The sequence below is a fragment of the Solanum lycopersicum genome, chromosome 12 (assembly GCF_036512215.1).
Source record: "Solanum lycopersicum chromosome 12, SLM_r2.1".
Lineage (NCBI taxonomy): Eukaryota > Viridiplantae > Streptophyta > Magnoliopsida > Solanales > Solanaceae > Solanum > Solanum lycopersicum.
This window is the reverse complement of record NC_090811.1, coordinates 38,837,553-38,853,569: the sequence shown is the minus strand read 5'-3', so window position 1 is coordinate 38,853,569 and position 16,017 is coordinate 38,837,553.

Below are 16,017 nucleotides of genomic sequence, written 5' to 3'. Positions count from 1 at the left end.
ACCTTATCCACACACGCTCTTTTGATGGAAGGTGCTTTGATATAAAGCTAGGTATCACCCTCTCAAACTAAGCTTTTTTCCACCTCATTCCTTAGATTATCGATCTAGGGGCCTTGGTTTTGCGACCTCCCTCTCGAGCTAACCGAAAACACAGGTGGTTTTGTATTTAGTCTACAAACACAACAACACCAACTATGTGAAATCACCATTAAAATACACCTAATCCTATTAGTAAGTATGATCCATCAATAATATCAACATATATTTGTTAAATCACAACCTAATAATGGCGTTTTTAGCAACACATCAAGCAATAATCAAATTCACCTAAAATGATAAAAAAAAATCAAATGGGTATAAGAAATTAAACCTTAATATTAGTTAAATGAAGAAAAATGGAGAAGACCCACATCCAATTTGACAAAGAAGAACCTTTTTCTTTAAATATCCCTAAAAACTATCTCCAAACATGAGAGAATAAATAAATAATAACTTCTAAAAGTGAAAAATTGATAATAATTTTTGGACTCTCTAAAAATAAGAAAACATTTTAGTATTTATAGACTTCGGATTAAGTGCTGGAAAATCCATTCGGCAAAATTAATCGCGAATCACCGAGTGATTCAGCGATTCTCCCTTCTTTTAGTTCTTCTTAATTTATGCTTAGATTTCATTATCTATGCATGTTGTGACTTTGGGTGGATTAACTTTTTTTTTCACCAAAACTATTTAGAGAAGCGATGACTGCTCCTTTTTGTCGTCTTTTTAATACATCTACTTCAAGGCTTTATATGTTTGAAAAGGGTGAAATGCGGTTCTATAGTTGACCACCAAGTATACTTGTTGAAGATCAGGATCCAACTTAATCTCTTTTTCATCCTTTTTGTTTCGATTTGTGCCTAAGTGCCCATGCTTACACAAACTTTAAATACCTCAAACTCAAGAATATTTAGACAAAATGAGCCATTTATGAAACTATTGACATTAAACTAAAGCCCTAAATGAGTCCAATTTGAGGACTCATTGATAGCGTAGGGTTCATTCACCCGCATGACAATCATGTGTTTTTTTAATATATCCATTAATTTTAATTTCTCCATGAATTATTGATAAGTGTTCTTGAAGTTCCTTTATCGATTATATTTTGATGTAAGATTCTACATGAGTCAACTTCAAATGAACATATATATTAGATTACAAAGAGTTATGCGAGGGATATTAAATTATAGAATTTTAATCTACTTTTGAACACCACCCATTTTGCATCAATCCAATTTCTGAGTAAAAAGTGATTACTATTTTAGTAACGTATACACTGTTTTTTACGATTTTAGCCTATGAGAAAACCCTAAACAAATATCTTTACTAATAAAAAACTCAAAACAAGAATTTTCATATTTTATTGTGTCAGTCTCTTCTCTCTCAAACCCTAGGATAAAACCTAAGGAAAAATCAAGGTAGAAGATTCCATTCAAGATTCTTTCAATCTTTTTCAAGATAATACTTCAAGATATGTTTTATCCAAGAATTCCATTCTTTCTAACTCACGTTCCTCCATACAATTATTAATCACTAATGAAATAAATAATATCATCCATAGAGATTTAAAGAAACTAATTCACAAATCTTAATAAAGGATTTCTTCTTCATTTAACTTCAAGCTATGGTTGCAAGACTTCTAATCAAGTTCTTCTTCCAGATTTCTCAAGAACTTTATTTTTTATTGTATGTAGGATGTCATAGTGTTGAATAGTTCTTCCATGGTACTTACATATAATTCCAAATTAGTAATATATAAATCTAGTAATGTACCACTCGATTTGAGTATTTTCGATATAAATTGATTTGATTTTTTGAGTTTATGTTTCTTGTAAAATTCTATTCCTAATTATTTATTTTCTATAATATTATTGAGATCCTTGAATTGAATGTTTATGTGTATAATTCAACATGAACTCTATTTTATGTTATATATCTTCAGAAGTTTTTCAAATCCAACTATTGAATTTTAAGCTGAGTTTTTAGGAAGTAAGTATAAGAATGAGAAGAGTCATATACATGAGTTACAACCCTTGAGTTGAGTCGTTCATGCCTATAAATGTCGCATGAACAACATTAGTTGAGTATCTTTTAGAGAAGTATTATTTCAAGTTCTAAGACTTTGAGCATTGAGTTTCAAATACTTATGAGTTTATATTTATACATATGGGACTACTATTTTAGTTTTTATGCCTGTTTCCGCATGAAACCTATGAGTCAATCACTCTAGAGATGAGTAGTATCATTGAGTCTTGAAGTTTTGAGTACTGGATTTCCTTATTGTTATTAAGATCCCTTTGTTGAATAGTTCGTGTTCATAATTTCACATAAACACTTTAATTTGATTTATAAATTTTATAAAGATTTTTAAAGCCAACACTTTAGCTCTTACACTGAGTTTTCAGAAAGGAAACATGTGTTTTTTTAAAAGAGTTCTCTAAAATATGATTAGTATGACAATCGAGTATGCCATCAATGTATGTGCAATATAGCATCTAGATATACCATAAATGTTTATGCAGTATGAATTGTCGAGTCATCAATGATCATATTGTAACATGATTTTGAAATATTTTTGATAAAAAGAAGAGTTGAGTTCATTTTCTTCAATTGATATATTCGATCTAAGTATTTCGTAGGTAAATGTTTTAACATTTAAGATGAGAGGAAACTAAGATTTCTTAAAGTGTTTTGAGCAGTTTAATTGCCATCTCTTTTTAGAGAAAAGGTTTTTGAATAATAATCTCAAACAATAGAAAAAGTTATGTTTTAAACATATGATCTTGTATATTATGGGAGTAGTACTGAACACCGATATGAGAGAGAGATAAGATAACTCATAACCCCCATAAATCATTTATCCGACGTGGGTAGAAAGTGTAATACATTTTAAATCATTCGTTTGTCCTTTTTTTCATATAATAGTGGATACACTTAGTAGTTAGGTTCTATAACATTGGGGAGGTATAAGACGGCCCTATCACCGTGAGGTAAAATGTTGTATTATCACGTAGCTCATATGTAATGGTTGTCGATTAGAGAAACTCCCACATAGATATTTGTATTTTTATAAACACAAGTCTTACATATATTTTCATATACAAACAGAAATTATATTGTATCCTTCCATACAAGTGAGTATATTGTGCTCTTACATATATTAAGTGGTTTTCTACCGCTTTAAAAGATTTCCACATATTGCATCTCTGATTGTTGCTTGTTATTGAGAGTCAAGTGTCTTATTATTAAGATGAGCCTTATTTGTCTGAGTTGAATATGATAATATCTAGTCGACCCTTATTTGACTGAGTTGAATAATTCATCTTTGAGTTGGATATCTTATTCCCGAGTGAAGTTAGTAGAGTGAATTCAGAAGAGGTAAGTATGTTTCCTTTTTATTGAGTTGAAGTTGTAAATTGAAATTACTGAGCCATTTCGCCTTCATTATTTAATGATACAAATACATGTATTCAGGGTCATCAACATATGCTTTGTTTAAACCACATGAAGTACGAGTTACCTATGATGAGCCTCCTTGCTTCTTCAGGGTTCCATTTGTACTTTCCGTTATATCAGGTGGTAGGATGTCGTAGGTCTTGTCCTAACTTACATCTTTGCAAGTTGAAGGCTTCATAGATAGACAGTAGAGTTTCAGAAGTCTATTTCATTTATCTTGTTAAATGTAAGTCTTGAGTTGCCAGTTTAGGCTAGTTCAATATACGATTATATTCTGAGTTAATTATTTGAGTTTCGATGAATTTTATTTTATTTTAAGTTTTGTATGCTTGCGTTAGTCTTCCTCTTGTATTCATTCAGGATAAGTGTTCACTTAGGGACCAACTGTCACATCCGGGTTTAACCCCTAGACATAACTGGCATCATCGTCCTTATTTAGGACTAAGACTAGCCTCTTAGTTTACATCATTACATTCATAGGTCAAAAACGCGGAAAAATTTAAAACTTTTCATTACTTCTACTTGGAGGTTTACATAGACCTCTACATACACATAATATATATCCGCAACGAGTATACATAGACCCTTCGCATAGGAAGTTTGCATAGCCTTCTAGTTTTATTGCACATAATTATAAGTATATAGAAATAGAAGGTAGTCTTCAAAGATTTCCTCATCTCATAACCATATAACAAGATTAGCAAATTGGGAATAGCCTATACATCAATGTAACAGAGCCACATATAGGCTTTATACAGTTCGTACCCAAATGAAAGGAGATAAAAGCCACCTCTTTATTCCTTAACATCTTGACTTTTGTATAAAAAATTGTACCAGAACTTCATCATAAGAGAGTCTATCCTTAACACCAAGACCCTTAATAGGAAGAATAGACTTGGGATAACCAATACACTTTTTAAGCATAGAAACATGGAAAATCGGATGAACCGAAAACAATTCACTAGGAAGCTTCAATTCATAGGCAAACTTACCAACTCATTGCAAGATTTCATAGGGAAACACATAATGAGGACTCAATTTCCCTTTCTTATCAAATCTAACCACCCCTTTCATAGGCGAAATTTTCAAATGCACCTTGTCACCTTCTTCAAACTCCAAATCCCTTCTCCTATGATCTGCATAAGAATTTTACTCACTATAAGCCATTTGAAATCGGTTCCTTATGATATGAACTTTCTCCAAAGTATTATAAATCAAATCGGGACCAAGAAGCGAAGGCTCACCCACTTCAAACAATCCAATAGGAGACCTACACATCTTACCATACAAGGCTTCATAGGGAGCCATGGAAATGGATGAATGAAAACTATTATTATAAGAAAACTCCACAAAAGGAAAATGCTTATCCGAATTTCCCTTAAAATTAATAATACAAGCCCTAAGTATATCCTCAAGGTTTTCAATAGTACGCTATGCTTGACCATATGTTTAAGGGTTAAAAGTGGTACTTAACACTTCTTGGAATGACCTTCAAAACCTAGATGTTTAATGTGCACCCCAATCCTATACTATTGATAAGGAATACCATGGCAACACACGATTTCTTATATGAAGATCCTAGAATTAGCTTTCGCGGACTAAGTAGACTTGACGAGAATAAACTACGCGGACTTCGTCAACCTATCCACACCCACCCATAAAGACTCATATTGACTTTGAGTCCGAGGAAAACCTAGTAAAAAATCCATATTGATGTCTTTCGACTCTCAAGTAGGAACTTGGATTTCTTGTAGTAAGCCACCCAGCTTTCGATGTGTGGCTTTCACTTGTTGGAAATTCAAACACTTAGCAACAAACTCCGCTATGTACTTCTTCAAACATTCACACCAATATACCTCTCTAAGGTCATGTTACATTTTCGTTGAACCCTTATGAATGGAGTAGTTGAACCAATGGGCTTCTTCAAGGATCTAGTTCCTCAGATCATCTACCTTGGGAACGTACAATCTTCCTTGGTAACTCAAATTTCCTTCCCCCTAAAAAGAATGCCTTAATAAGCTTGCAAAGAACCGATTCCTTTAACTCCATCAATGATTTATCAAGGTGTTGTTTGGACTTCACCTCAACTACAAATCATGACTGGGAGTTATGATGGACCATGAATCCACCATTCGGAGATCTTCCAACCTCACACCCAACCTAGCCAACCTATGAACATCATTTACTAGGTCTTTCTTGTCTTCATCTATGTGAGACACACTACCCATAGTCATACAACTTAGAGCATCCGCAACCACATTGGATTTGGTGGGGTGATAGAGGACACTAATGTCGTTATCTTCAACAATTCGAACCACCTTCTTGTTGGAGATTCAACTCCTTTTAGGTAAACACATATTGGTGACTTTTATGGTTGGTATAGACATAAACATGTAAACCAGACAAGTAATGCCACAATATTTTCAAGGCAAACACCACGGCCACTAACTTAAGTTCATGAGTTGGATAGTTTCGCACATGCACCTTAAGTTACCTAGAAGCATAGGATTCTAACATCCCATGTTGCACAAGCACACACCCCAAAACAACTAAGAATGCATCACAATATGCAACAAACCCCTTTAAACCATCCGATAAAGTCAACACTGGAGCGGTAGTAAGCCTATTTTTTCAACATTTGAAAACTTCTCTCACATTCCACCGACCACTCACATTACATACAATTTTGGGTCAAACCATTTAAGGAAGATGCATGAACGCAAAACCCTCCACAAGCCTCCGATAATAACTTGAAAAATCCAAGAAACTCCAAATATCGGTTGGAGTCAATGGTCTAGGCTAATATTTCATCGCCTACATTCTTCTTCAATGAACCTCAATTCCCTCACTAGAGATGAAATGACAAATAAATGTCACAGACCTTAACCAAAACTTATATTTGCTATATTTTGCAAACAATTGATGTTCTTTAAGAACTGCAACACCACCCTAAGATGGTTTATGTGATCAATCTAATTTTTTGAATATACCAAGATGTCATCAATGAACACAATAAAAAATAAATCTAGATGTAACATTCTTGAAAATAATATGTCTAATAAGATCCCAGATTGATGTTCAATAAATGTACCTACAAGGAAGACCCTAAGCTAAAAATAATATTATTCACATAATAGATATGAAGTACTTGGCATCCAAGTGTCAAGCCTAGTACCATTCCACATGACCATTTAAATTAATCATGTAAATTAAGCAATGCCCAAGGACATTGTGAGGATCCTTGGGACAATAAGTAAATACTCCCAAATGAACCATAAATAATAGTTAGTTAGGGAAGTACAATCAACCCATTTCAAGCACATGTGCAAGACATGAGATGAATCTGCCAAAGGAGGGGATCACCCTAACCGAATTTGGTTAGGGCAGTTAAGGGGGAAAACATGCACAGAGGACAACTCCATGTGGGGCATAACTAACTAACCATCTATAGGTCCTAACTAACTGTTATAACTAGATAAACTAACCTAGGACTAATGAAAATGGACCCATTAGTGCACCCGACAACCTAGGAAAAGAACCAGGTAGACACTAACCTAGTACTAGTTAAAGAGACAACCTAGTACCTAACCAAGGATGGTCCAAAATGTTACTTATTTTCCTAACAATTTAGGTTTACTTTAGTAATTCCCCTAGGTTATATATTTAATTAATTTATCAAATTAATTAATTAATTTAAAAGGGCTAAAACCTAAAATAAAAAAGAAATTTCAGATTTCGATTATGACAAGAAAGGGACAACCTAATACCTAACCTAGGATGGTCCAAAGAGTTAGTTAAGATCCTAACGACTTTAGGGTACTTTAGTAATTACCCTATGTTACTTAATTATTTATTTTAGAAACTTAATAATTAATTTATAGGGGAAAAACCTAAATCACAAAACTTTTTCAAGATTTCGGTTAAAACAAGGAAATGACAACTTAGTATCTAACCTAGGATTGTTCAAATGATTTTTATGGTACTAATGACTTAAGGGTACATTAGTGATTACATTAGGTAACCTAATTAATTAAATTATCAATTTAATTAATTTTTTTAACTTATAAAAACAAAATCCTTACACTAACCTAATATAATTCAAGAAACATCCTAGTACTTAACCCATGATGGTTCTAAAGGATTGATTATAGTTCCAATAACTTAGCGGTAGTTTAGTACTTACACTAAGTCTCTAAATTAATTTAATTAAGGATTTAACAATTCACATAAATTCAAAATGTTCACCGAAACCATAGTCAACACCAATTTTCAGATTTCACAGAGTGTTATTTTCTCCTCTCTTTAGTCAATTTAGGGGGGCATTTTTGTAATTGGTTAATTAGTTTATTGAAAATGAACTTATTTGACCTAAGTGGTATAATTCAACATCAGCTATTTAACCAAAAAATAACGTTCAAAATCAAAGAAAAGGCGATAAAAAAATAGTAAGCAACGAACGCGAGAAAAATGCAAAAAAATTATTGATTTCTCTTGGCCGATTTAAAGGTTTCTTCAAAGTTTCATTCAAGGTGGTCTTTGTCAATTAATTTATAAATAAGGCATGGGTTCCTCTCCTAGACTTCTTTCTCCAAGATAACTTTCTTTCAAACGATTTAAAGATCTTAAAACTAGGGTTGTTCCCGTGTTCTCGTCGAACACCCTCATCCCTAGTATCCTTTTCGATTCATTGTTGAATAGGTTAGAGATCATATATGGTGATGACTGATTATATGTTGTAATGTTCTTGAAATATAATTTTGTATTAACTTATGAAGTTGTGATTATATACATTTAAGTGCTTGCAACGTGAATCATGAACTGACGATGTGTTAGTTACACCCGTAATTGTTTAAGTGTTGATGTGATCGTCCGAATGTTTTCTTGTCGTTATTGTGACATTATGAAGATGATAAATTCATCGAATGTTAATATGATGTTTCCCAATATGTCATAAAAATGTTATGCCTAATGTCTTGTTATAAGGTTCGCTAAAAAGATCTTCATGAAATCATAAGTTTAATGAATGTTTTATTTATGCCAATAAAATGGCTAACAATGTATTGCCCAAAAAATTAATGGAATTGACTTACATTATTGCTTTTAAACAATGATGGAAAAAAATTGTCTAATGAGAATCTCATAAAACTATAATTGAATGAATGTTTGGCTTGTGCCAAAAAATTTGCTATGAAGTCATTTCAAAATTATCTAGGCCAATACTAAATTTACATCAATCTTATATGCACAATAAAATGTAATGTCACATTAAGAATGACCAACATAACAAAATGAATCTAGAACAAAGGGTTTGACAATCAATGAGACAAGTCCCAACATACCCTACACTATCTTATATGACTAAAATGTTTGAATATAAAATGAATAAGCACATCTAATGTAGTTAAATGAATCCATAACCAAGGGCATGCCATTCGTCCATATATGATGAAATTAATCTACTACTCTAAAGTAAAAAGTAACATGAGTTATAACAAAATTAAAGGTGTCTAAATTAAATAAGTGACCTTAATGGGGTATTAAAAGGAGTGAGATAAGTCTTACTTACATGTAAGCTACTATGTTAAAAGAATACTCACGTATGAAGTTGTTAGAATGTGTGAAGCCAGTCTCATTAACACCAAAGGATGATATATACGGAAAATTCACATTTCATCAATGTTAAGTAGGGATGACCAGTCATCAATAGAGTAAGTAAATCTCAATCTAGAAACAATTCTCCATAATGCTTGAGTCAACACTAAAAGATAAAGAAGAAATGAAAATTCATGTAATGTGGCGAGTAATTATGTTAATCTATAATGATAATGATAATGGTGAAAAGCATGATAAGAGGATAAGATGAATAAGGAGACAAGTCTCAACCAAGCCTAAGTAAAGGTCACTAAAAGTACTCCTCTAAGAGAGTGTTGAATATCATGAGACTTGTCTCAATCATACTTTATATGTAAGTGTAAGGACAACTCACACTTAATACTAATGATGAGATGCGAAATTATCTAATGAGCAATGATGCCTTCATGCTAGAAGCCATCTTATATGATGTGTGAGATGAATGTAATGGAACTTTATACTGAGCACGATAGGCTAGATATGAGTCGTGATTCCTTCTTTCGGAAAGGCAGAGGTTCGTGTAAATATCATTACATGAGACTATCCATTTAGGAGAGTATGGGTCTCCTTATATCTCCTAATCTTTGAATCTAAGTTGCCAACATTGGGTTCTAGCAGGGTCCAATTCCCTATATACGCCAGCATGTTTTGGTTTCACCTTGGCCAGTGACTCCACCTCTTTTATGTGAGGGGAAGACACTAGATTTCATGATGCTCACATGATCTATGTAGGTTAAGGTTGGAGTTCCTCAATGTATGAAATATAACTGCATGAATGATAGCGAAGGTGTTTGTGCAAGACAATCAGAGGTGATATCCAATTCATGTAATAACATTAGGTCATTCTTGGTCATTGCACTTCATGATCCCGATGAGAGTCTTAAAATTAATACTAGGTATAGCTGGCATTTACATCAGCCTATGAATGAATTAAATGAATAATGTGAATTAAGAATGAATGAATGAAGTAGGCTCTATGTTTGCTAAAGAAGGCCCTCGGGTTGAGGTCCCATATGTTGGGAAGCCATCACCTCCATTGTCAAGTTCAATCGGTTCTAAACTAAGTCCCTTTATTGACATCCATTTATAGTCTTTGTTAATCATCATAGATTATTATAGTTCATACAGTCTAGACCTTGTATAATCATCATCATCACAGCTCAATAACAATTTTCATGAGTATAGTCCTTTCATCTCAATTCTTATAAGTGAGGTTAGCACATTTACATATTTATTCATAATAAGGCACATTGGTAGTCGTCAATATCCTTATAACATATACATCTTAATAAACCTCCTAAAATATTCAAGACATTTCAATTCAACATCATACCAACCCTTTAAATCATAATACAAGGCAAAGTCCAATATAATATCATAACTTAATCACAATTAACAACAATTTGAATTAAAGGGTAGAGATCATAAGACTTACCAAGTCTCCTCCATAGTTCATCATCAAATTCTTACCATGAACGCTCCTATTCAACCCAATTTGGGTATACATCATCACAAGTCAATAATCGACATGATAAAAAGGCTACAAGAATCACTATAGCACATTTCTATTCTAGATCATACCTTAAGACAAGATGCTTAGGATAATTCACTTCCTAACATAGATCATCTTTTCAAGAACTAGCGTTAATTAATACAATTAACTCTAATTTTTTCATTAATAATGTAAAACCATCATTTAATAGCAACTCAACCAATAACAAAGTCAATTGGACCAATTTAAACCTAGTTCATATCAAGATCAAACCTAGGGTTAAGGGTTAAGGGTCATCTTCTACAAACTAGACCAAAACATCACGAATATCACAATTAATTTAGAATTAATGTTAATATACTCATATTATCCAATATAAAAATAAACAAACCAATTCATAATATAATTTTCGAGATGGAGAAGAACCCATATCAAAACCAGACTTTTGAAAAATACATTGAAGGAAACCTTTGAGGAAAGAGGTCTCCCCTAGATAGTCTTCAATGGTGTCTTCCAATAGAGAGAGAGAGAGAGAGAAGAGAAGGAAGAGAGTTTGTTTTTTAGAGTTGTAATTAGACTAATGGAGTTGGGGTCTTTATTTGGGGGGAGGGGGGTTAATTAAGTGAATTAGGAGTCCCAATTCCCCTAAATAACCACCAAACCCCTTAATTAATTATGTAAGACTTAACTTAAAACGTCCAGGAGTACAACTGACGACACCACAATCGACGGATCGTGGAACAGTTAGCGGACTAGGCCTCCTCTGTGCTGCACATCCGTCGTCCTTGTTAGAGACTGTGCAGGTGAGGGCCTCCAATAAATTAACTAAGTTTTTGTCGACGGTTAGCAATAACGAACTGTCGATCAACACACAATTAGACTTAAGCACAAGTTAGCTACTCTTCCACCAATTTTCAATTATTTTCACTCCTAAAAGCTAGTAAAATAGGCTTAGGAACGCTAGTACCTCCTACAACTAGTTTTCGGACGTTCTTGAACGTTTTGGTTTTTAGACTTCATAATAGACTTGTAAACATTTAATTAGGCCATAAAACAGTTTCTATACCTTATGAAACTTATGTTAGGTTTTAAGACACTTTTTGGATTTTAAAAGTGCTACTCTAGTAATGGCTACGTCCAGTGTGTAGGCTCGAGTCTTGAAAAAAATTGAAAATATAAGTGAAATGAATAAATTAAAGGGTAATTCCAAATAAAATAGGTGAAAAGTCAATATTTGATTCCTCAATGAAAAACAAAAAAAGAACTAGAGAACAATACTTTGAAAAGGTAAAAGTCACCAATACAAATCGACCATGCTTAGCCCTCAACCCCATTTCACAACTAAACGACCCATAATATCTAATGTTATGTCTCGATCCTACATCGTTGACGTAACTGGAACTTGAAAATAATTATTGGTTCCCAGAGAACACTTGGACTTGCTCATAACTGAGAGTCAAGAAAAAAATTCAATATGAAAAAAAAACTTTTTAAAAAAAACTTAAATTAAAAATTCAACTCCAACAGTCATCTAAAAATAATTTAGATTGTATTGTTAAATGCCTAATGAACTCAAAACATTATAAGAAAAAAGGGGGATAATTATAGAATCCTTAATTTTTAAATTATCTAGCAGGTATATACTATTACAAAATGATTATTGTGACAAATAAACTAAGCATCCTATCAACTGAAAATAAAAATGGAACCCTATGCAACCAAGGAGGCTCACCAACTAACTGGAACTGTAAGTGATAGTAATGCAAAAATTTTACATCCTGAGACCACACCCTAGAAGATATTACACTCTCGGAGTGAAACCGGCGTAGTTGCCCTTTAAAAGGTCTTGTGCATACCCTTTTGTATTGTTCATCGCATATAAACATATGAAAAGTAGTGTGAAACCAAAACTTTTCATAAACATTCTATAAGTATTTAAAATATATTTCATATCAAAATCATAGGAAATACTAAGTCTCATATCATCAAATCTTAAACACAAGTGTACTTTGGAACACGGCCCATACACAATAGAAATATAGTACTACTAAGTCTGTTACAATACTATGATAAAGGAAATAAAAGACATCTATGCCCTTGAGTAAAATGAGGACATACTTAACTTGCTTGAACAATATTCTAATCGAACCTTAGATATCCAAAATCACCTTCACCTATGAATAAATTTAGAGATAGATAAAAGCATGTAATTAGTACAACCACATGTACTAAGTATGGCATGATGTATAAAAGCATGAAAACAAACATTTCTTGGAAATATGCATCTTTTAATTTATATATCATAATATAATCATAATAAAAACATTTAATACCTTAGAAACACATAAGAATCATTTAATCAATTAATGAAATTTTTAGAGAGCACATTATAGTGAACTACTTCATTGTGTAGTGAACTTGTTCACAATTATAGTGACGTTTCTTAACTACACTTTAGACACCTTCTAGAAAGTAATCCCCTCACCAAAAGATATCCAAAGACTCATTTAAGTAAGACAAAGAGAGACCACCCAAGCAACCTCTCTAGGAATACCCAAATGATCCTTAAGACCATATATAATGAGATCAACACACACATACAAGACACTAAACACATGAACATGAGATTCATTTACCAAAGGTGATTTTAAGTCTCACTTCGATGAGTTGTGAAGCGACCGCTCATACAATACCTTAAACACATACTTAACAGATACTATAGACTACCTAAGATAGAATCATTCTCACTTAATACAACAACATATAGATGATATGACATTCTCCTTCCAAAGGCTAACAAAAGTCTTACTTAAGTAAATCAAGAAGATAACATCCATGATTGACCCTTAAATATTACCTGAATAATCCTTAAGACTACCCACGACTTAGATTATGTCGACATAAAAAATAATGTTCCCTAACTAGAGTCATTCATAAGACTTGTCTAGGTCAGATACGAAGTGACAATTCCTATACCTTCTCAACACTACACAACCCTGAACTACTTCTAGATAAGTACTTTTTAATTTAACATGTTTTCTTAACTTAAATCATTACATTCATTAATTCATTTAGGACTCATTCTTAACATAAAGACATTCAAGTAATGGTCTTGGAAAATACCTAGGGACTCTAACTAACACCTCAAAGCCTATTGTGAAATGTCTACATAGAGTCCCATACTACCACTAGACTTCATAGAACTTCTCTAATGCTAGTAGGTATCCCACATGATGAAAATTGGAAATAATTAACATAGACCATGATAGATAAACATGGAATTCGGAGTCCTAACCTAGTCCGATAAGGGTGTTCACTTGACAAGGGTAGAACTAGGACACATCCGATGTCGTCACGTGGTTAAGGAATATGACGGACTTTTATGCACTCTAGCCTCATTCTCAAGTAGAGATTCAATGTACTCGAGTCTCATTCTCAAGTAGAGATACTTTCTATAACATACTGACTCGGTGCTAGACTTTTTTCATATAGTATCATTTACATTAAAGGTTCATACAAATGGGTTTCATACCTAGTTCATAACCCAAACATATTCACCCTACCAAAGAGGTTCACTGGGGATATTTTTCAATGGAGACTAAAATAGATCATTATGATATTCCTAACAATGATATGTTGTCGTTCCATCAAACCAAACTTAAGAAAATCATTCAATAGGAGGAAGATATAATTACGGCTCTCGACTCCAAGTTCATAACTTACCACTAGGTTTAAGGTTCCACATACATGACCTTCGTAACATCATCTAAGGTCTCACATATCATTCATTCATACATGACAAGGGTGCACTAATCTTACCTAGTCAAGAAATTTCATATTCATATATCAATCATACATGTATCAAGTAAGGGACACAAGTCTACAAAAACAAGACACAACATTCTTTACTTTATTACGTATAACATATGATTCTTTTATGCACTTAGGAATGACCCTTATCATCTGTATGTCATCCTATAAATTAATATTTCATCATCAATATAACCATCATAGACTCATATAGTCAAGTCGGAAAAATCATGCATCAACACTAAGACTACACTCATAAACACCGTCATAGTTTAACATGATCTCCTAATATACATAGAAGGAACACATAATTTCACATTACTTCACATGTTTATATATATGCTCATACTTCACATAAATCAACCATACAAACAATTATAGTACTTTAAGTAGTGAAAACAAGGCCATGATCATCATTATACATAAAATAACGCTGACAAGGTCACATCAATTGCAAGTAAAGCACATAGCACCGCCACCATAAGTGGACGATACTAATAATAAAATAACTGATGTGTAACTAAACTTTTATAAAGATAATTAGGTAAATGTACCACCAATACATTCTAACCACTTCAATCAGTAGCTAAATCATCCAATTCAATACCATAAGTCCTTTACAACTCGCAATAACAAATAATTCAATACATATATTATGATATTCGATGAAACTAGGAAAATTCAATATAGATTTATCAATATAATACAACCTATATATAAATTCAATACAATTATTACATCATTCAATAACCCATAGAAAACTACATTGGAATTCCTCAACATTAAGCCAATATAACTTAACCAATAAAGTAGTCAGAAACTAGTGTTCATCAATTACATGGGTTCATAGGTTAATTGATTTAAAATAATGTAATTAACAATAATTCAATCAATATACAATGGTTTCAAATTCTTAATGCAAGAACCCATGGATATATCATAAAATTGGACAAGTTCATCTTTGAAAACTTTGGAAAACTCTTTGAATGTTGGGATCCTTAATGAATAGAGTTTAAAGGATAGAAAAAATAATACCTCAATGATGATAATACACTAATTTTATGAATAATAACCACTAAAATCTCCAATCTGATCCTTTCCTTTAGTTTTGGCTCCAATGGACTTCTAGAGAATTTCTAAAAAAAATTGGGTTTTGATATTGAAGAATAAATTCTTCTAATTGTTAAAGTCTTATAAACATGTTTAAAATACCAAAAAGAACCTTAAGGAACCTCCAAAAATATTATTTGGAATATGGTGAATATATTCACCCCTTGAACTTAACAGTAACTGCGCTTGTTGACAGCACCATCGACGTATGGCCACCAACGGACTGTCTCCCAACCAACGGACCATTATGGTTGTTCGTGGTTTGGGATTGAGTCTGTTCCTTGGATTCTAATTCTACCATGCCTAAGTAATGACCCACGATACCCATCGATGGGGCATTGACTGGCCCATGAGCCGTCTACTGCCTCTGTCATTTGGGGTTGTTTTGGCAGTCTTGGCTTCAAGGAAAGGGTCCTTCCTCAAGGACCCTTGGTTTGTCCTTGGGGACATTCACCTGGACGTTTCCAACCCGAATATGT